Source organism: Anabrus simplex, chromosome 1 (genome assembly GCF_040414725.1).
Source record: "Anabrus simplex isolate iqAnaSimp1 chromosome 1, ASM4041472v1, whole genome shotgun sequence".
Lineage (NCBI taxonomy): Eukaryota > Metazoa > Arthropoda > Insecta > Orthoptera > Tettigoniidae > Anabrus > Anabrus simplex.
This window is the reverse complement of record NC_090265.1, coordinates 639,484,627-639,508,711: the sequence shown is the minus strand read 5'-3', so window position 1 is coordinate 639,508,711 and position 24,085 is coordinate 639,484,627. Positions and strand designations below refer to the sequence as shown.

General features: G+C 39.2%; 1 protein-coding gene across 1 annotated transcript in view; it reads right to left on the bottom strand.

Moving 5' to 3' along the window:
• Positions 1–24,085, bottom strand: part of LOC136884538 (uncharacterized) — a 399,078-nt gene that overhangs the window by 261,920 nt on the left and 113,073 nt on the right. The gene's annotated exons all lie outside the window — the stretch shown is intronic.

Sequence of the window (24,085 nt, the reverse complement as noted above, 5' to 3'; positions counted from 1 at the left end):
TTATTATTATTATTATTATTATTATTATTGTTGTTGTTCAATTCAATTCTGCAATGCTTGTCACTTGCATGATTGTAGTTGAATGTATGTATACATATGTGTGTGTAGATTAACACTAAAAACATGTACAGTAAGAGTTGCTGTATATCAGATGTGGATGTAGTGTGTGCATTAACTTGTGACATTGTACATTGCGAAATACTGCTAGAGTAACTGCCGAGTCACTGCTCTGTCATCATGCGTATTTAGCGGTGAGCTCACTTTGTTTGAGAAACCTAGGGTGCCGCAGGCAATTTTGCCATAGTGTTAAAAGTTTGAGCAGGGTGGGAGTAGATCATAGTTATTTCTGGAGATTGCGTAGGTGTGTCAACCAATGGTTATAAATACTAGGACCAGCGTCTTATAGCTTCAGTCAACGGGAAGGAGAGGCCTCAGTCGGTCATTAGTCATTAGTTAAACGGAAGGTGAACAGTGAGGAAGTCAAATGGATAAGTGAACAGTGAGGGAGTCAATTGGAAAGAGAGGCCACAGTTGGTCGGTCGGTGCAGTTACAAGGATAGGCTTGCCATGAAGTCATACAGGACAGACTTACCAAGAAGTCATCTGGATGGAGAAGAAGCAGTCACATGGATACTTAGTCATCAGTGAAACAAGAAGGATACATCACCAAATTAGGCTTGATACATCTAAACACCAGATCAAAGGAATACATTGTAATTACACTCAAAGTGTTGAAGGTACAGTCAGGTGAACCAGTGAGGGATAAATTTTGTGTATAATTGTTAAATGTCCGGTCAAGAAGAATTCAAATTTAATGTCAAGTTTCTTTAAGTTGCCATGTCATAATTTTATATTCTCATCTGTTTTATTGCAACATTTCTTACTGTTTTTATTGAAATTATTTCAAGAATATATTTTGTTCTATCAAATTAATTCATCGTTTTATTTTCAGAGTAGAATTACTTAACCTCAAATTTAAAGGGGAAACCGAACGCCAATCTCCTTTCCCAGAACTTATATGGTATGTTGTCTAAAGTAAACTTATTACCCCACACCCTACAGATATTCAAGATTCTCATTCTATTATTGCTGCAATGAGTTGTAGCTGGCACCCTTCAAATAACGTATGTGTAAGACTTCAGGTAAAAACCAAGTGTGAGTACAAGGTCCAACGATTGAGTATTTTATTTAATGAATATTAATTTTCATATTTTTCATTTTAAATGCAGTTTTATATATTTTTAAGGTCAGTAAATGAGTCAGGAACATATTACACTACGGCTGAGTTTTAATAAATTTTGTCGGTGTCACCAGACATTTTAACGATGTACGACATGGAGTGTCGAAAGGAAGTTTTTCCGCCTTTCAAAAATCAGACTACCTTTGCTGGGTCTGAACCCGCTATTTTGGGATCCGGAGGCCGACACTTTACCACAGATCCACAAGTTATGTATATTCCAGCACGATATAACTAAAAACAGGTTCATTAAACCTCATTTGTACGTAACCCATTTATACATAATTCTGTGTTAAACGTATTCATACTGGGCGAGTTGGCCGTGCGCGTAGAGGCGCACGGCTGTTAGCTTGCATCTGGGAGATAGTAGGTTCGAATCCCACTATCGGCAGCCCTGAAAATGGTTTTCCGTGGTTTCCCATTTTCACACCAGGCAAATGCTGGGGCTGTACCTTAATTAAAGCCACGGCCGCTTCCTTCCAACTCCTAGGCCTTTCCTATCCCATCGTCGCCATAAGACCTATCTGTGTCGGTGCGACTTAAAGCCCCTAGCAAAAAAAAGTATTCATGTTCATTGAATTTAATTTATTTGTACATAACAATGTTAAAATAAAAAACACACGTGAGTTAAAAGATATGACAGGGCCTACATTAGAGTATGCATTGTTGGCAGTGGGACTGCAGCTACAGATGTCGGAAGGTGCGGTGAGGTAGTGTAACGAAGGTGATGGGAAATAAGCAACATTTACTAAAAAGAGAAAGATTGAGACATTTGATTTGCATGTAACAGACTTCAAATAATGACATAGACATTTGAATTACCTGTTATTACCAAAATATAGGTGAATTAGAAATGTGATACATTAGAGTTGGCATTGCTGGCGGCAGGACATTAGCTGCATGTGTCAGAAAATCGAGGTGGTGTAGCAAAGGTTTTGGGAAGTGACCGAGTGGCATAAAGGTAAAGCAGAAAGATTATGAGACACTTGTTCAGGACACACTTGTTTTGACTTTAAATAGGTTATGAAAACAAGATACATTAAAACTATACTGAGGGCTGCGCATCTCCGCTATTTAGATAAATATGGTTTGTGCTTGTACTAGATCAGCCTACATTATTCTTCTCGTGTGCCCACGACAGGGTTGGGCACAATGAGCACCGAGGAATAACCCGTTCGATGGGTGATGCAGTGAGATCCACGGCTACAAGTTGCTTGCTCGACGGGGAACACAGATATATCCACCAATTCAATTTGTTTTTTCTCTCAGCTGCCTCCCTGCAGAGGTTTATTTCCTTTTCAGCAGCATATTCTGGATGAGTCTGCCCTCTGATGTGAATTTTTTTCAAATATGTTCTCCCAATACCAATGCATCATAAAGAACGCAGCTTACGTCCGGGCAAGAACAACCTAAAGCCTAATAGCTTCAGCTCATCATCGCCTACTTGTTCCTTGGATGTAATAATATTGCTGTAGAAGGGATTTCTGGAGATTATGATACTGAATAGACCTCCCTGATGACAGCATACTGTGAGAGGCAGTGATACCGGATCGAGTAAGTTTCTTAGATTGTTGCAGGTAAACTGCTGAAGTATTGGTAATAAAACCGCAAAATTCGAAAACTTAGTTGATGCGAGTAACCCTGATATAATTGTGGGAACAGAAAGTTGGTTATTGGATAATATATACACACAAGAACCTCGTTTATTCGGATTAAGTGGGAGTGTAACTGATCCGGATTATTGAAAATCTGGATAATCCGGAAAAACTAAAAACTCAAATACAGTACATGTTATGTTATATTACACTAATACCTTTTTTCAATAGTACAAAAAAATAAAGAACATTTTTCTTACATTTATGCCTGTTTTATGCACTAAAATAATGTGTAAGGTTTTTCTGCTTTACATTTGCTTAGCATTTGCGCACAGCACAATCACGAAGACATTTTACTAACATCAGTTCTGCCAGTGTGGTTTTAGTCTACGATTCTAAATAGGCTATCAGCTTGTCCCAGCTGCATTGTTGCCCCTTCATGAGTTATTGTTTCTTCTGATGGAGCGACAGTTTCATTTTCAAACTCACCATCATTGAATTAGTAGTGCGTTGCATTCAGAAGAGCGTGGATTCGAATCCCACATCGGCCGTCCTGAGAATGGTTTTCCACGGTTTCCCATTCCCAATTTCAGGCGAATGCTAGGTCGGTACCTTTGATAGACCGTGGCTGAATTACTTCCAAATCCTGTCCTTAACTATCCTTTGTGGAAAAAACATTCAAGAAGAGTCGACCCCATAAAAGATATATTGTACAAGTAAATTTTTTTTTCGATCTGGATAAACTAGAGATACAGATTAATGAGGGCCAGATAAATGAGGTTCTTGTGTAATTCAGAAATATTCAGGTCAAAATTTCTAACATTTACATGTTACAGAGGGTCAAAAGGAGGGGGAATTATTTGTGTTAGGGTCAGAGTAAGCAGTACGTTGAAATGTGTTCTCAGCGACTGCAAAATAATTGGGGTAGAGGTAAATAATGCACCCAATAAACAAAATATGTCATTATTGGAGCTTATCGCCTGCCGAAATCAGGTTCAAACATGATCACATGCGCAAATATAAGCTACAGGAGAAACGCTATCTTCTCCAATAAGTGTTATATCTGGTGTGGCTCAGGGTAGCATTATTGGGCCAATTCTTTTCATACTTTTTGTTACGGGGTTACCCGTGGAATGCAGAGGTGAAAGAAGGTGTGGGCAGGAATGGGTCTAACTACAAAGCTGAGATATTGATTAAAATGGCATTAAAGGTTATATTTTCAAAAATAGCAAAACAATTTTCACATACAACTTCAGATTTTAACAAGTAAGAACAAGTCAAATCAGGTACAATACCAGTAACAAAATTTAAGTCTAGGAACGACAAGATTGGTGGTATAACAGAACTTCGGCTTCAAGCCTTCACCTTACATTTTCTGAGCTCTCAGCTCCAAACCACATATTTACCAAAGGGCACTGTACCATTTCATTGCCCTGGTCATTTAGAATCGCGATATTAAAATCGTCGTTTTGCCGTGAATAGCGATAAAGTGTCGGGAATAATGCGGCAGAAAATACGATTTGTAATATACAGTCGTGCAGAATTAAATAGGCCATGAATATCTTGGAAGAAAGTGCAGACATGTGGAATCCAAATGGCCGTGAAAAAAAAAAGCAGGGCGTTTCAGATTGTTAAAAGAAATTATTACTACTATTCACGGAAAGAAGAAGGCATTACAAAAAAAACTTCTACGGAGCAAGAATTGAAGAAGAACTAATACGTCAAGTAGTATTAAAAATTGCGCCAACTACATACATATATATCAAGTCTAACGAGAAGGAAATCGTAATTAAAGAAGGAGGATATATATTATCGAAGAATAAGTTTAACACCGAAAGTTGACGCGAGTCACCAGTTAAAAATAAATTATCGCCAATTAAGAATATATTAACGAAAGGCTGAAAGTGGACTAGAATACTATTACAAAGTTTCTGACGTAGAATTAACATTGCATTTTAGTAGAATAACTTATTAAAATTGTAGTTAGATACAAGAGAAGTTCCTCAAGAACAACTAGATTATGTCACTAACTATGATGTTGGATATGTTTCCATTACATGCAATCAACGGCATCGTCATGAGTGGCTAAATCCGAGATGGGATTGATAACTGACCAACTCCACGCCAGCTGATTCTACAAGCCCGTAACCAGTTGCTACTTCCAATATGTGACGCAGCCATGACCTGAAGGCGGCCAGCTGCCTAAAGATGATGAAGAAGAAGTCTAGCCCAGTCCAGTAATGCCTGCGGATAAAGTTAAGTTCCATGTAATTTTATTTATTCAAAGTAAATAGTACGTAAATTATAGATGTAGTAATTAGAGGTTAGAGGTATAATTTTCATGAAGGTTGCAATTAGATCTTCGAGATATATTTTCAGTGAGCAGTGTCGTCACAAAGAAGTTACCATAAGCGCTTTTAAAATATGGAAATAGGTAATCTTCATTTACGGAAACCAATATCCTTATGTAGGAATGTTTTTAGACAGATATGGAGAGATTTGAAATAATGCTTCGATGATTACTAAGGAAATGTGAAACGCATAAGGTGTTATGATCTAACCGTAATACGTAGAGTTAGATGTTTTTTATTGGTTATGAAGATCTGGTTATCGGCAGTACGCAGTCACATGTGAGTAAATATGAACTTGATTTGTTCATACTTGTATTTCTCTTACTGGGATGAGTAATTATATGTTTTTGAGTAGAAATATAACCCATTAATACAATGTTGTCACTCGGTGACAGAATAATGAGACTTTACGCCGCTTAGAAGTAATGTTAGATATTTATATGAGTAATTAAGAGTTTATTCGTCGTAAATATGAGATTATAAATATAAATATTCTGAGGGATGTGTTTGTAGGGATGAATTAGGTGAAGTTGTAATGTTTACGGTTGAGATATGGAGAGAGATGCATACTTGAGATTTATTGGTAGTAATTACACACTGTAATACTAACCACTGATTATATCTGACGTGTCGGCGGCATGAATTTAATAACATAAGATATTTTTGGATTAATGGGATATTCTTGCGGTAAATACGTGACGCAATTCGTAGGTTGATAACCATATATATAACCATATTTACTCATCGAAATAACATCTCCAAATAATAAATATTGAGGTAAACCTGAATTCTTCTAACAAGATTTCGCATGTTGTAACGAGTCTTGCTTGATTGGTATTGGTTGTCAAAGTCATCATTTATGAAAGGAAGCATTTTCTTGAATTAAGTCTCTGCCGTTGGTAAATAAATTTTGTTACTAACTATATCCTATAAAATTCCATGAAATGGTAGTTGAACTTAGACGCAATCTTGAATCTCGACATATGTAAGACCTCATAGGATTATGACGATTTATTGTTAAGCAATACCTACATCTATTTCTTAGGAAATAATACGGACATGTTTATCCAGTAACTTGGAGAAACTGATTGATATATATATAGGAATATATTTAAATAGCCATTGGGAGCTATACTAATGTGGAACTTCGCTTTCTCCGCTAGCATTACATTTGGAGATCATAGATGTATGGAATGATGAATAATTTTAAAAAAAATCAAAATAAGCAATTTCAAGTTAAATGAATGCGATTCAATTTTGATGTTAACCATTTTTAATTTATTTGCTTACGACTTTATTCATACTTTAACGTAAATAATACTTTGATTACATGGATATTCAACAAGAATACTATCTAATGAGATTGTTAATTACGACTTATAACACCCCTTAAAGTTTTCTTTGTTTTTACGTTGTAAGAATTATAATTTTTTTTTTAACGAGAAGAATGATTAAGCTTAATCATAAATTTTATCGATTTATCCTTTCAATGAAGAAATACTGAATATAATTGGATATTATTTTACGATTTTATTTCATCCCATATTAATTTTTTTGAATAAACCAAGTATTTACATATTTAATTTAATACTATTGTAGTTTATTTTCATAAATATAGCAGATAAGCTTACGCCGAACAATTACATGATTATTCTTAGTTGAATGAGTTTGGATGATGACTCTATTGGTATTTAAGGATCAATGGATGTGCTGGTAAATCATATCAGAGGAAATGCGGGTTCCCAGTCGGCCTCACGTTAAAATAATATACCTCATTGATGCACATTCATTACCCCTGAGACGTATCGGATAGCAAGTCGGAGACGATTTTAACGCTTTCAGCAGAACGTAGAATGGTGAAATCTGCTTAAATTGGAACTTGTGCAAGCGTGATGAACTTATTATATGCCGATTAATGGAGACAAACATAGCTGCCGATACTTGACATCACTATTAATGCATGATCCATTCAGTTGACTCCAATTTCTGATGCAATTGGAAGGGGGGAAAAAGCCGGTGCAATACATGGGTCACCCGATAGGGTTCTAGAAAGAGTTTCCCCCGAAGGATGGTGCAGGCACAAAACCCCTAATAACATGGAGCACTTGCTCCCACCTTCGAATATCAAGCCTCTCTGAGGCGCTTTTACCACAAATAAAAGAGCTGACCCGCCCTCAATTTTCTGAGCCTATCAGAGGCCACCACGGACTTTACTATTAACTGCCCTCAAGGCACACTTACAAAGAAACAGGGGTATCTTGTACCCAACCTAATGGGCCTTAGTAGGAAAATAATAGGTTACGTTACTGGCCCAAAATGCAAAACTGAATGGAGGCATGAATATGCACTCCTACATGAAACTTCCTAAACCGAAGAGGCACTAGGCCGATGAAGCAGGGGCTATTCCCAAACTATGGAGGTGACTCGTATACAGAACGTAGTCACCTCGAATTCAAAATGAAGGGGAGCTCGAGAGGGTAAAGCACTCTCTATCCCCGATTTACAGTTAAAGTTATGTGAACATTTTACATCAGAATAGTGAAAGAATTATTGATGTCACGATAGACATCAAACCAATGCCAACCAAAAGACTGCAGGCCTATATGCCTACTAGTACAGCGGATGATGAGGAAATCAAACAAATGAAGAGATAGAAGATTTAATACAAATGCAGTGGTAGGCCACGGAAGAGAAGGTGACACGGTAGGAGAATTTGGATTGGGACAAAAGAATGAAAGAGGAAGTCGGCTGGTTGAATTATGCACTGAACATAATTTAGTCCTTGCCAATACTTGGTTCAAACACCACAAACAACGGCTATACATGTGGATGAGACCTGGGGACACTGGAAGGTATCAAATAGACTTCATTATAATTAGGCAGAGATTCAGAAACCAGGTGTTGAATTGCAAAACTTTTCCCGGAGCAGACGTGGACTCTGACTACAACTTGTTGGTCATGAAATGCCATCTGAAGTTGAAGAAATTGAAGAAAGGAAAGAATGCAAAAGATGGCATCTAGACAAGTTGAAAGAAAAGCGTGTGAGAGATTGTTTTAAGGAACATGTTGCACAAGGGCTAAATGAAAAGGCTGAAGGAAACACAATAGAAGAAGAGTGGATAGTCATGAAAAATGAAGTCAGTAGGGCTGCTGAAGAAATGTTAGGAATGAAGAAAAGATCAACTAAGAATCAGTGAATAACTCAGGAGATACTAGACCTGATTGATAATGACGAAAATACAAGAATGCTAGAAATGAAAAGGGCAGAAAAGAATACAGGCAACTAAAGAATCAAGTGGAAAGAAAGTGCAAGGTAGCTAAGGAAGAATGGCTGAAGGAGAAGTGCAAGGATAATACCAATATAATGGTCCGTTATTGGACATTATAAATTTTCCAGCTAACTCATTCTTGGTTGCCTGCGTTTTGCCATCGTGTGCTAAGTTAGGTTCGTCAGTTGGGACTTAACACACCACCCAAGACGCAAGGCTAGTGCATACCGTGGAGGCCACTGCACAGGCTATTTGAAGCCACCAGCAGTGCCAATGCACTATGAGAGCTATGTCTCATTTCCAAAAATAGATGCCTGCCTGGCCATCAAATGATGTAGATGTTGATTCCCACACGGAACCTAAAATATTTTGTCCTGAATGAGTAAATTTATAATACCAATATAATGGTCCGTTATTGGACATTATAAATTTTCCAGCTAACTCATTCTTCAAATAGCCTATGCAGTGGCCTCCACGGTATGCACTAGCCTTGCATCTTGGGTGATGTGCTAAGTCCCAACTGACGAGCCTAACTTAGCACACGAGGGCGAAACGCAGGCAACCAAGAATGAGTTAGCTGGAAAATTTATAATGTCCAATAACGGACCATTATATTGGTATTATAAATTTACTCATTCAGGACAAAATATTTTAGGTTCCCTATGGTAATCAACATCTACATCATTTGATGGCCAGGCAGGCATCTATTTTTGGAAATGAGACATAGCTCTCATAGTGCATTGGCACCGCTGGTGGCTTCAAATAGCCTATGCAGTGGCCTCCACGGTATGCACTAGCCTTGCGTCTTGGGTGGTGTGCTAAGTCCCAACTGACGAGCCTAACTTAGCACACGAGGGCGAAACGCAGGCAACCAAGAATGAGTTAGCTGGAAAATTTATAATGTCCAATAACGGACCATTATATCGGTATTATAAATTTACTCATTCAGGACAAAATATTTTAGGTTCCCTAATGGAATCAACATCTACATCAAGTGCAAGGATGTCGAAGGTTGTAGGGTCCTCGGAAAGGTAGATGCTTCATACAGGAAAATCAAAGAAACCTTTCGAGAGAGGAAATCTAGGTGTATGAATATTAAGAGCTCAGCTGGAAAGCCACTTCTAGGGAAAGAAGACAAAGCAGAAAGATGGCAAGAACATATCCAATAGCTGTATCAAGGTAAAGATGTAGATAATTTGGTTCTGGAACAAGAAGAGGCTGTTGATGCTGTTGAAATGGGAGACCCAATGTTGAGGTCAGAGTTTGACAGAGCTGTGAATGACCTAAATAGGAACAAGGCACCTAGAATTGATGACATTCCCTCTGAATTACCGACTGCCTTAGGAGAAACCAGCATGGCAAGGTTATTCCATTTAGCGTGTAAGATGTATGAGACAGGAGAAGTCCCATCCGATTTTCAGCAGAATGTTGTTATACCTATTCCCAAGAACACCGGTGCTGACAGGTGTGATAACTACCGCACCATTAGTTTAGTATCTCATGCCTGCAAAATTTTAACATGTATTATTTACAGAAGAATGGAAAAACAAGTTGAAGCTGAGTTGGGAGAAGATCAATTTGGCTTCAGAAGAAATGTATGAACAAGTGAAGCAATCCTGACTTTACGTCTGATTTTAGAGGATCGAATCAAGAAGGGCAAGGCCATGTACATGGCATTCGTAGATCTAGAAAAGGCATTCGACAATGTTGATTGGACCAAGCTATATAAGATTCTGAAGGTGATTGGGATCAGATACCGAGAACGAAGAATTATCTACAATCTGTATCAAAATTGGTCTGCAGTGAAAAAGCAGCAGCATTCCAGAAAGGAGTGAGGCAAGGCTGCAGTTTGTCCCCCCTCCTCTTCAATGTTTACATAGAACAGGCAGTAAAGGAAATCAAAGAGGAATTTAGAAAGGAAATCACAATCCAAGGAGAAGAAATCAAAACCTTGAGATTTGCCGATGATATTGTTATTTTATCTGAGACTGCAGAAGATCTCGAGAAGCTGCTGGATGGTATGGATGAAGTCTTGGGTAAGGAGTACAAGATGAAAATAAATAAGTCCAAAACAAAAGTGATGGAGTGCAGTCGAATGAAGGCAGGTGATGCGGGAAATATCAGATTAGGAAATGAAGTCTTAAAGGAAGTAGATGAATATTGTTACTTGGGTAGTAAAATAACTAACGATGGCAGAAGTAAGGAGGGCATAAAATGCAGACTAGCACAAGCAAGGAAGAGCTTTCTTAAGAAAAGAAATTTACTCACTTCTAACATTGTTATAGGAATTAGAAAGATGTTTTTGAAGACTTTCGTGTGGAGTGTGGCATTGTATGGAAGTGAAACATGGACGATAACTAGCTCAGAAATGAAGAGAATAGAAGCTTTTGAAATATGGTGTTACAGAAGAATGCTGAACGGGAGATGGATAGACCCAATCACGAATGAAGAGATAATGAACCGAATTGGTGAGAGGAGATCGATTTGGCTAAATTTGACTAGAAGAAGAGATAGAATAATAGGACACGTCTTAAGACACCCAGGACTCGATCATTTGGTTTCTGAAGGAAGTGTAGGTGGTAAGAACGGTAGGGGTAGACCAAGGTATGAATATGACAAGCAGATTAGAGCAGATGTAGGATGCAGTAGTTAGGTAGAAATCAAAAGGTTAGCACAGGATAGGGTGGCATGGAGAGCTGCATCAAACCAGTCTATGGACTGATGACTCAAACAACACATTTGAGGTTAAAAAAGGACTCTTCTGGAATGATATTTAAGAGGCAGCACAGTTTTAGGGAAGGCATCTCCTGTAAAATTTAGCTCTGTTCCGTATATCAAGGCATATTGGATAAGCTCGACAATGGGTCAAGGATTGACGCAACAGTAATTGATTTTGCTAAGGCATTCGATCTTGTGCCACATGACATCCGCCTGAACAAGTTAGCGTGTATGGGCACTGACACCAGAGTTGTGAAATGGATATGAGAAATCCTCAATGGTGATTGCATCATATACAGGAAGACATAGGAGGACGAACTGTTTCTTCAACACGATTTAGATACAATTGAAAAATGTGCATGTGAAAATAAAATGAAAATCCACAGTGGCAAAAGCAAGAAATTGTTTAAAGTAAGTAACAGGAAAGAGAGATTACAAAATTGGAGGAGAAAGTGTTGTTGAAGTTGATAGTTGAAAGATTAAGTGGAAAATGTATTTAAGAAATCATGGAAATCTTTACATTTTATTATGGGGAATCCAAGAAAGCTAATTCCGGTGACAAAAGTAAAGCTTACAAATACTTGGTAAGACCGATTCGCGAATATGGATCTGCGTGCTGGGATCCATATAAAGTGGGTTTAATAAATTCCCTAGAAAACGTTAAAAGAAGAGTGATACGTTTTGTAACCAAGAACAGGAGGAATACCATTTATTGGGAAAGTCTTGAATCAAGACAAAGAGCTCGCCTGTGTGGTCTTTAAAAGGGCTATACGGTACGGGCTGCCTGGAGTAGCATTAGGAATATGTTGGAACCTCCCCCATACTTATCGAGAAATGATCATAAGCATAAAATTAGGGCCAGAAACCAGCACACAGATGTCAGCAAGTTTTCCTTCGTAAACAGGACCATAGGACATTGGAATAAATTACCTGCAGTAGTCTTTGATAGATTACCTTCTAGTATCAAGTCATTTAAAAGACCATTAGTGATAGTGTAAAGTGAAAAGTAAAAGTTGTCAATTACGGACACTGAATTTGTGATTTTCTGCTCGGTTTAGATTGTGAACCTAGTGATTTTTTTACGGTATTCCTTTTCCAGGGAACTGCTTGTTGTACTCATGTTGTTGTAGTTGTTTTTGTTGTTGGGTGATTACCAATGAGTTTAGCTTTACTTCATTATAACTTCTAATGTTAAGCTGGTAGTAAGTTCAACCTAAAGTATTGCAAGCTGTAGTGTTAAGTAATTAAGTAATTAAGCTCAACCTATAATTTTTTAAGCCATAGTGCTAAGTACTGGAAATAACTGAGTTGTGTATACAATGATGCTGGATTTAGAATGTTAAACTAGCAGTATTTCTTGTGTTAATTTTTTTTCATGGTTTTGCTTTTTGTACTCGTGCTGTAGTTGTTGGGTAGTTATAGTTTAACTTTATTATCACTTGTAGTGTTAACCACTCAACATGGAGTGCCGTACATAGCACACGCGTACCAGCATCCGCTTTGTGCTTCTATCTAGTGAATATTTCTTGAACTATTACGAATGTAATAAGATATATGTATAGACGAAACATCGATCATTCATTTCATGTATTTACCTATCGAGTTCTTATTGATTACATATGAATTATCGCGTCTGAAAAGCCAACAAGTTCTGTTGTTGACATCGTGACTGATAAACGTTTTCTTGTGATCACAAATTTGAATATTAACGATGTTTTACTGAACTATGATACAGGAAGTTTTGTTTTGTTAAACAAGGACTTGGATATAGAATTTGAGAGTGAAAGTAGTGATCGTGACAGTGGTACACAGGAAAATATCTATTCTGCTATTGGCTTTACGCTGCATCAGTGTATATTCTGTCGAAAATGAACACACTTCCAGAAGAAGAATGAAAACCTTGTCACCTATATACGTTAAAGGCAAACTGAAATACTTCTTATGTACCAAGACTGACTACATCCTTTGCAAAAATCATCAGCAAATATAGTCTGTTGATTCCAAAATCATCACAGGGAAACCTCCCAAATCAGAGCTTAGACCTGTGATCTGAGAATTAAAGCAATGATGTCATTTATTTATGGAAACCAAGATCAAATGGATTTAAGCCAAGAGAGATCCTAAAAGCTCAGCTATACATCGATGATTTTAGGGTCCATACTGCCCAGAATCTTCAGGTAAATAACACAAGGCAACCCAGACCATATATGAAAACATTTCACGAGTTACTGCACAGAGGGACCGAAGATACAAAGTAAGAAGTGGAGGTGGAAAAGACAAAGCTCAGGAGGCACTCAGCGACAAGAAATAATATTTTTACATGCAGTGGTGGAAGTCTCGAAACAGTCAGGATGGGCCACACCCAAGGATGGGATGTGAGGCCACTAAGAAACTTTCATAGGCAGTAATTGCAGAAAGGAGCAGTTAAAGACTTCTATGAAAACCTGAAGATACCAGAGGTGCAAAACAAATCTGCATTGTTGCCACTCAGCATTAAAAGTATTTTAAGGACACCATCACCATCACAATAACGAAAGGGAAATCACTCACGAAAGACAACAAATGGAAAGAGTACTTCAGGGAGTTGCTAAACAAAGAATTGCTATGCAGTATAGCATCTTTACAGCTACTTGATCAGGGACCTGCATTTCAGATAACCCAAACTGAGTTCAGTCCCGTCAAAGATGAAAAATGGCAAAAATTAGGGAACTGCTAACATCCCAGCTGAGCTATGGAAAACTCTGGATGTAGAAGAAAATGTCTGGCCGACAAGGTTGTTTTAATAAGGCATTTGCTGGCGTACCTATGCCAGAACAGGTCTCTTAAAGCTACCTCATGCCTACCTTCAAGCAGAAAGGAGACATCTGAGAATGTGGAAAAGTACATTCACAATTAACTCGCTGAAGGCACCCTCAGCATTTGGGAGCATGTTACCCTTCAAAACTGCATCAGGAATATTGTCAACATCCATCGTGGATGCCCATAAAACTAGAAAGGAAAGACTACAATATGGTTGTCAAACCTGCCTACATTACTATATAAGCAGTGCAAGGCAAACAGCACGATTAACACTACAACACGCCAAAGATATGTGAATCTGCGATGGTCTGAGGATACTCTCATAAAACAACCGTTACTAACCCACCCCATCGTGGCACAGTCCCAAAGGGCCTTGGTCTACCGAGCGACCACTGCTTAGGCCGAAGGCCTACAGATTACGAGGTGCTGTGTGGTCAGCACGTAACTGTTATTAGTCATTATGGAACTGATGCATGCTATTATGAATCAAAGTTAGTTAATTAGAAATCACAGGGAATGTGTCCATTCACCCTTCTTGGCAAGCCAGAAGGACTACATGATGATGACGAAGAATGTGTCCATTAATGGAGCCAACAACTGGTGTGGCTTCGTACAGCATGAGCTGTGCTTCACTGCATACAAAGGGCAAAACTCCCTATAGTTACTATGTTACGGCTTAGAATCACACCCACTTGAACATTTTAGTCATTATCTACTTATTCCAGTAAGGACTAAAAGATGATGAAAGAGGAAGAAAAGTATATTTAAAAATTTCCACTAACTACTTATGCCTACCTTCCCTTCACCACAGTAAATCATCACAGGAAATTGAAGAATTAGTACAAGGTTGTTATGGCAAGGTACTCGTGTGCAGCCAGGGACTACCCTGGAATTCTGTCGCCAGATACACATGATCTCATTTCTTAAGATGCATAGCACAGATTGAAGTTTCTTTACAGTTAGATGTACTTGCCTCAATCACAGGCACCACAAGACAACTGGATTGAGAAACTCTGTTTTCTTCTATTTCATTTGGTAAAACCAAGTCAATACTAGATGTGCAATTGCCAACAGAATAACAATGAACTCTTTCATTTAAACGAGCATCTCCAAAACATGTTAACATAAATCTCACCCTCTTTTCCGCACAATTTTTACGAGAACTGGATTATCCCTTCCTACTATTTAAGCGGGATAACTTCAGAGAGGTTTTTAGATGATCGCCGTTTCTTGCCCTTACTACATGACTCCCTTTTGTATTCTGAGGAATGAATCCGCGCTGTGGGTTTTTCTCTTCAGTTTGTAAAGTCGGTAGCAGGAAAAGGACTAGTATGTCTGCATCCACATGTAGAGCACATCAGTTCCACCGACAACAACTTTATCTAAATAAACATTCACTTCTGCATCACAACGAAATGAAACACATTTTCTGGTAGCCTAGGTTTAAATACAATTTATATAAATTAGTTGGCATTGGAAGCTCTGACTTACAATAGTTGTGACTACCAACGCAATTTATTCCTTTATTATTAGCACAAGGATTACCATTTCTACACATGAGTGGAGACAGTCATTCCACTCTTTTTGCTGCCTATAATGGGAAGTAAATTCATATTCACATCTGTATCACTTCCTAACGAACCACAAATGTTGAAGTTCTAGAGGTTCTTAATGGGAGTCATTGAGTATTCTACTTCATCACTAACACCTTTTTCTTCCACATTACTAGTCCACCAGTTGAGGGGAAAACTGTCAATATTCTGGGTTTTAACCACAGGATTTACCTCAGCATCATGCCGAGCCAGAGTTGCTCTCACTTTCTGTATCACAGACCCTGATTCAGCTGCCAGAGATGGAACAATTTCACTCTCTAGTAGACTCCCAGACTGATTGCAGAATATGTGATCATTTTCTTTCCTCTCATACGGAAGTACCCATTATCACTTGAAATTTCAACTTGAATTTTTCAAGAGTATCATTTCCTTTAAATGAGCCATCATCTTCAATTTTTATATGTTTATTCTCTACTTCCACTTCAGATGCAACATTGCTTCCTTGAAAGGAGCTTAGATCGTCAGCTTTTATATGATTATTTTCTATTTTCAAATCTGATGGAGTATTACTGACACTGAATGGGCTAGGATCATAATTTTTTGAAAGAATATTCTCTACTTTCAATTCTGATGGAGTATTACTTCCAATGACGGGGGTGAAGCTGATTCCTGCCCATGGTGCCCCTGCTAAGGTAGTTGGAATTAAAACTCCATTACCGAACCGAACGTCAGCATACCAGAAGTACTAGATGGCAACTACTCTTCAAAGGCCTTTTTCAAGGCCAAAATTAACTATATTTTGCCATAACATAGAAGGTGTATCACCATCTGAAGAGGTACTATTGAGTCAACTCTGTCAAACTAATAACTGTGATGTGCTTTGTATTCAAGAAACACACAGAAGTGACCATCAACGACGTCCCAAAATTGCTGGTTTACGACTTGTGGCTGAAAGACCACATAGTCAGTATGGAAGTGCAATATTTGTTCATCCTGACATTCAGGTCTTGTCAACATCTGTAACAGATCAAAATAACATTGAAATAATAACAGTTGAGCTTCGTAATTGGCACTATCTCCAAAGCCACCAGGTATTGATTTTTCCTTTATGCCCCCTGATAACTTTTGCAAGCAAACTACGAAATTTGTAGTCGGGGATTTCAACAGTCATAGTACAGTTTGGGGTTATGCACATGATGATGGAAATGGGGATGCTGTATTGCTGTGGGCTGATAATTTCCAACTTAGCCTTATACATGACAGTAAGCTTCCACCAAGTTTCAACAGTGGTCGATGGAAACGTGGTTACAATCCAGACCTTATTTTCGCCAGTGAACATGTATCTCAGCAGTCTGTCCTCCCCTACCTAACTCTCAACATCGCCCTATTATGTGCCAAATAACCACTGTAACACGACCGATTACAGTACCTTTTCGGAGAAGGTTTAACTTCAAAAAGGCTAACTGGGAAAAATTTAGCAATACACTTGACAGCTTCATACGGGAGATTCCTCCAGAACCAGAATCTTACGACACTTTTGTTGATGCAGTATCAAGAGCCTCACGTTTATCAATACCCAGAGATTGCAGAACACACTACTACCAAGGTTTAACTGCTGATGCAAAAGTCTACCTAGAGAACTACCTTGCCCACTTTGAAGTGAACCCTTTCAGCAAGGAGACAATTTCAGCCGGACATGACTTACTCTCTTCAATCTCAGAAAACAAAAGGAAAACTTGTTTGAAACTGATGGAGGAAACAGATTTCTCAGTTAATAGTCAAAAGGCTTGGAGACTTCTGAAAAAACTGAACAGTGACCCAACCAAATGTTCAGTCCATGCTAATGTTACAGCCAATCATATTGCTTCACAGTTGCTTAATAATGGCAAATCATGATCAACTATTAGGAAATCAGAGTCAAAAATTGTGACCGGGGAATATGAGGCTATCAGTACTTTAGCCAGACCATTTAATCTCAATGAATTAGAAACTGGTATTACAATGTGCGAAAGTGGTAAAGCTGCAGGTTTGGACGATATCTGCACTGAGCAAATAAAGCACTTCGGTTCTGGAACAAAGTTGTGGCTCGTGGAATTATTCAACAAATGCCTAGCATCATCCAACATCCCAAAGATTTGGCGGAAGAACCACGGGTGATTGCAATCCTAAAACCAGGCAAAAACCCTGAAGATCAGTAAAGTTATAGACCAATATCTCTTCTATGCCACTTGTATAAAATCATGGAACGAATGATTTTGAATCGCCTTACTGAAGTTATTGACCCACTTCTTATCCCACAGCAGGCAGGATTTAGACTTGGAAGAAACTGCACCTCCCAGATTTTGCATCTAACTCAGCACATTGAAGATGGTTTTGAGTTTTAAAAAAGTGACAGGGGTCGCATTTGTTGATGTCGCAGCGGCGTATGACATGGTAAACCACAGACTCCTTTAAAAAAAATTCACAGTCTTACTAAAGATCTTGAGTTAACACGATTGATAGCTACACTTCTTCATAACCGCCAATTCTTTGTTGAATTTCAGGGTCGGCGAAGTCGGTGGCGAACTCAAAAGAACGGCTTGCCTCAAGGAAGTGTACTGGCGCCTTTGTTATTTAATATACACACAAATGATCAGCCACAGTCTCAAGACACCAAGAGTTTTATCTATGCTGATGACCTTACTCTCGCTGTCCAGTCAGATAGTTTTGAAGAGAAAGAATGCACCCTGAAAGCTGCCCTAGAAGAACTCTCCAACTTGTGCCAAATCCGAGCAAAACGCAAGTTTGTACATTCCATCTACGACATCGACAAGCCAACAGGAAACTTGCTGTGACATGGAATGGAGCTACGCTAGACCACTGCTTCCATCCCAAATACTTGGGTGTCACTCTTGATCGCAGTCTAACCTTCAAGGTGCACTGTATGAATGTAAAACAAAAGGTATCTTCCAGGAACACACTACTTAGAAAACTTGTTGGATCTACTTGGGGCACACACCCACAAACTGTTAGAACTACTGCACTAGACTTATGTTACTCCGCCGGTGAATATGCCTGTCCAGCGTGGTACAAATCTGCCCACGCAAAACAGATTGATGTGGCACTCAATGAAAGCTGTAGAATAATTACTGGTGTCCTGAAGCCAGCTCCTCTCGAGAAAATCAATTACCTTGCCGGTATTGCACCTTGTGACGTCAGGAGAGAGGTTGCTGCTAACAACGAAAGGCTTAAAACAAATTTAATGCCTTCACATCCACTCTTTGGATACCAACCTGCCCAACGAAGACTGAAGTCCAGGAAAACATTTTTAACATCTTCAGAACACCTGGAAGGATCATCGGACAAAGCCAGGATTACCAAATGGAAACAAAAGACCCCTGGCCTTTTGAAATGGATGGAACCACGGGAAGCGTTGCCTCCTGGTCACACTGAGGACTGGTTGACATGGAGGTCCTTAAACAGACTTAGATCTGGAGTGGGTAGAACCAGAGCGACTCTACAGAAATGGAACTTCCCCATCGATACGGCCTTTTGTGACTGTGGTGAACTTCAGACAACTGATCACCTGCTATGCTGTGCCTTGTGTCCATCAAAATGCACAATGGAAGACTTGGTGCTGGTTAATCCAAATGCCCTTGAAGTGGCCAAATTTTGAGCTGAATCTGTATGACATATATTGTTGTAGACCTTTTACTTGTATATATTTGTGTATATAGTTTGTTTCTTTTAAATGTAGTATTATTCTATTGTACTTCTGATTCGAATAAAGAAGACTTCCAATGACTGAGCTAAAATCATCAGCTTGTGAAGGAACAGAGTCTGTTTCCAATTCTAGTAGAGCAGCATTTTTCTGTGCATTGGGAAAGAATGAAATAACCTGTCATGTATACAAATGAGACAAGGGTTCATACCCACTATACGTACAGAAATGCTGACAGCACAAAGACGTTCCATGGGTTATGGTGAACCAAAGTGCACAACAAGGATCTATTGTGGTTCATGCAGATGGTGAAATGGGATTCATAAATGGTGCAGAGTTGATTTAGGATTTGAAGTTGCAATCACAGGATTACCACAATTAAATGAACAGAACAAATTCTATTAGTGGCTGCAGGAGTGACTCATCCCAAACAATCTGCCTGGCTGCATTTTAGTCCCTGACAATGGACCGTACCATACCAATCAGGAAAACAAACCTTGCATACATGCTGCTCAAAAAGACATTTACCGAGCTCGATAGCTGCAGTCGCTTAAGTGCGGCCAGTATCCAGTATTCGGGAGACAGTAGGTTCGAACGCCACTGCCGGCAGCCCTGAAGATGGTTTTCCGTGGTTTCATATTTTCACACCAGGCAAATACTGTAGCTGTACCTTAATTAAGGCCATTGCCGCTTCCTTCCCAGTCCTAGACCTTTCCTGTCCCGTCGTCGCCATAAGACGTATCTGTGTCGATGCAATGTAAAGCCAATAGCAAAAAGACATTTCAGTGTCATACCAATATAAATAGTCCGTTATTGAACATTATAAATTTTCCAGCTAACTCATTACTGGTTGCCAGCGTTTCACCCTAGTGTGCTAAGTTGGGTTCATCAGTTGGTAAATAGCACACCCACAGAGACGCATGGCTAGTACATACCGCGGCGGCCACTGCGTAGGCTACTTGGAGCCACCGGCAGTGCCAATGCACTAAATGCTCTAAATTCTTAGCATCTGGAGTATGCTCATCATCATCCAGACTCTTTCATGCATTAATATTCATACAACTGTTAGTTCCATCACTGGTAATCATTACAATTTCAATTGCAAAACAGGAACTGGTAAATGCTGATTCTGTAGTCAGATCATCAATCAGTGGTGTTAGCAGTATGCAAGCCACTGGACGCCACTGTAAATAACCACCAGCTGACGCAGAACTGCTAGATGGTGTTTCCACATCAACCAACGTAAATAAAATAAAATGTTCCAATAGTGCTTGTTAAAACCCTGCTCAAATGCTGTTGGGCTTTGTCAGAAGAGCACATGAAGATGTAGTTAAAACTGACACATTCTTAAATTGTGGCTAGTATAAATTCGCAATTCATTGCAGTGTAAATGAAGTTAACCTGAATAAATGATAGACAAAATTAGATAAAATTAATTAACTGAAGGAGAGAGCATGTTAGTCAAATGGCATAGGTTATATGAGACTAACCTCTCGTTGCAGCATATGGTGCGTAGCCTATTGTTGTGTGCCTCACACTAACGGTTGTGAGATTCAAAGGAAAAGAAAGGGGCGGGGCAAGGAGAGTGAAGAGGGAATAAAGGAGAGGGGTTGGGGCAAGGGAAGAGCTCCGGGAAAGGAGAGGGGATGGATGGGAAAGAGGGGATTAAGGCGGGGCCGAAGGATGTGGGAAAAGAAATGACTGCTGAGGAAAGGTGCTGTGAATATTATGAAAACTGAATTATGACTTGTTGGTTTGATGTTTCTAAAAATGGGAATTAGAAGTTCAAATAGGATATTTGGCTTTTCTGAAATGTCATTAAGATTATGATTTGGGTTAAAATATTGATCACCGAGCTCGATAGCTGCAGTCGCTTAAGTGCGGCCAGTATCCAGTATTCGGGAGATAGTAGGTTCGAACCCCACTGTCGGCAGCCCTGAAAATGGTTTTTCGTGGTTTCCCATTTTCACACCAGGCTGTACCTTAATTAAGGCCACGGCCGCTTCCTTCCCACTCCTAGCCCTTTCCTGTCCTATCGTCGCCATAAGACCTATCTGTGTCGGTGCGACGTAAAGCAACTAGCAAAAAAAAAAAAAAATATATATATATATATATATATTGATCTATATGTAAGCAGCAGCTTTCACTAATCTTAAGGAAGCGGAATGTGCAGGTCTCATGATCAACACAAACAAGACTAAAGAGATGAGGATTAATTTGGATGTCATGACCAGTTTGACAGTAAAAGGAAAGGAAATTGAGCGAGTTCAGTCCTTCCTCTACCTTGGAAGTATAGTTACAACGGATGGAGGAGCAGAGGAAGATGTTCGAAGCTGTATCCAGAAGGCAAATGGTGCCTTTGTCCAGCTCTACCCCATGTGGTAAACTAAGCTTCGCCTCTTCCAACAGCAATGTAAAGCTGATTCTTCTATATGGCTGTGAAACAGAGAAAATTACAAGACAGATCAATAACCAGCTGCAGATGCTCATTAATAGATGTCTGCGTCGCATAACAAATGTGAGGTGGCCGGACATAATCTCAAATGAAGATCTTTGGACCATGACCAATCAGCGGCCGACTAACATCCAGATCAAGGAGAGGAAATGGCGCTGGAACGGGCACAAATTAAGGAAGCCAGATGGAGCTGTTGAGAGGGCGGCGCTGGACTGGAATCCTCAAGACACCAGAAAACGAGGTCGGCCCAAGAAGACCTGGAAGAGGACGAATGGAAAGGAAATCACAGAGTTTGACAAGACCTGGAGTTAAGTTACGAAAATGGCCAAGAACTGTACTGTGTGGAGAAATTTCACCAAGGCCCTATGTTCCACAGGGAGCAACAGGAAATAAGTTGAGTGTTTAATAGATAACAATTATTTACTTTTGTACTTTAAAATAATTATTTTCATCTGTATCCGCTTGATTAAATTGTGGTGTTGGTTTTGTTTTTTTGTTTTTTTTTTACTTGACAACCCATCATTGGCAGATGCCCCGAGCATGCCGGATTATCAAAGTCCTGCTGTATATTGTATGTGAATTATTGTTTTTAAGTGCATAACTGTTTATTAAAAATCATCTGTATACTTCATTATTAATCAACTATGTAGCCAAAGATGATCCATCTGGAGTGAAACACGTCTTGCAGTAAACATACTTTGAGAATATTCAATTTTAGTCTAACTGGACTATGTATTAGTATTGATTAGATGCACCTTCACAATAAAGAAAAAATAATTTTATGATTTTGTAAGTCAATACGGAATCAACATGAAATCTATTACTTGTAAGAATCATGGCCACCGTAAAAAGATCCTAAATGACAGGGACCGGAGACGAGTGTCAAGCCTTGTCAATGAAAATCAGTTTCAAAACCAGAAGGAATTACTGCTGATAATCAGTGAAGTTCCATCCCAACAAGTTTCCATGCAAATATTGCTAAGGTAACTCCATGCAATAGCTGACCATATACGGAAAGATTTTTTAGCAGGCCTCGCTTTTAGGGCTACATCCGACGGGCCGCCTGTTAGGCGTGACCTTCAGAGACCAGGCCTGCTGCTTGCCATCAACTGTGATGCCAAGCCCGTTGTGTTGTGCAACATGATCTGCCAAGAGTCCAGACCCTCCCGTTAATTGAATGATCTGTGACTTCTCAGCAGGCCAAGCCTCATTCGCTGGCCTTTCAAACTAGTTTGAAATCCTTGCCGATCGGATCTGCCGTACTTAGAACTGTGCGATGGATGTCGAAGCAGACAGTGTCCAGAGGAAAAGAAAATTTTTCTGTTGCGTTTGTTGGAATGTGCATTTCGCTGTATGTTAAATCATGCAAAAAGAAAACTTGATCGAAGTGGATGAAATATCAGCGAGGCAACTTTAGTTACATGTGCTTCATACAACACCTGAGAGAAAAATGAACCGATTACAAGAATTATTTGCAAATGGACCAGAGCAATGCTGTTAGTTAAGCATATATGGATTTTCTCGTTATTACGTTAAGGCCCGGTTTCATCAACACATTTTAAATATATACTAACAAGTAGTTAGTTAATACGGAGTTAAAATTTTAACATCTTGCTAGGTTTCTTGCGTTTCATCAAACTTTTCTTGTGAAATGTTAACTAATCGACTGTTAACTCTCCCAATATTGCGAACTGGTGCGAATCAAGGAGGCAGTGGTACGAACATGCTGTTTTACATCGCACTCCGATGCGCTTTTGTTTGCGTACAGCTGTAAAATATGGCGCGAGAAGTGAAACGGAATCGTAGTTCTAATTTTTCCGCCTTCGAAAAAGAGTTGTTAATTGAATTAGTTAGTAAATGTATATAAGTTATTGAGTGCAAGCGCACGGATGGCTTGACGATAAAACAAAAGGGCGAGGCGTGGGAGAAAGTCCACGATGGTTTCAATGGGGTTAAGATACTTTTTTAGCGGGTATCCACTGTCTCCCAACAAAATCACTTCGTTCATTGTCCAACTTCAAACTGTGCTCCGATATGGGAGTTATTATATATTGTATTGTCGTGTGCAGAACCAGACCACATAGCAAGTATATCCCTGATTTGGAGGTTAGGCTCATTAATCACCTGAACATTAACAGAGAAATATCCCTTCCGATTACGATATATTTCGGCCCAATTGCCTCCAGGTGATTGGATTCTTACATGTGTGTAATCTATTGCACCTAGAACAAACACTAGGTAAACGGCTTATTCATAGAAGTCGCGGATAATTTGCTGACGCTCTTCTACCGAAGGGAATGTAATGTTATATCCCTCCTCCTCATAGATGCTATTGCTGCAGACACTCATCAAACAACTCTACTAACAATGGCTTTAGAATTTCCAGCATTGTCTCAGACGATTATGTG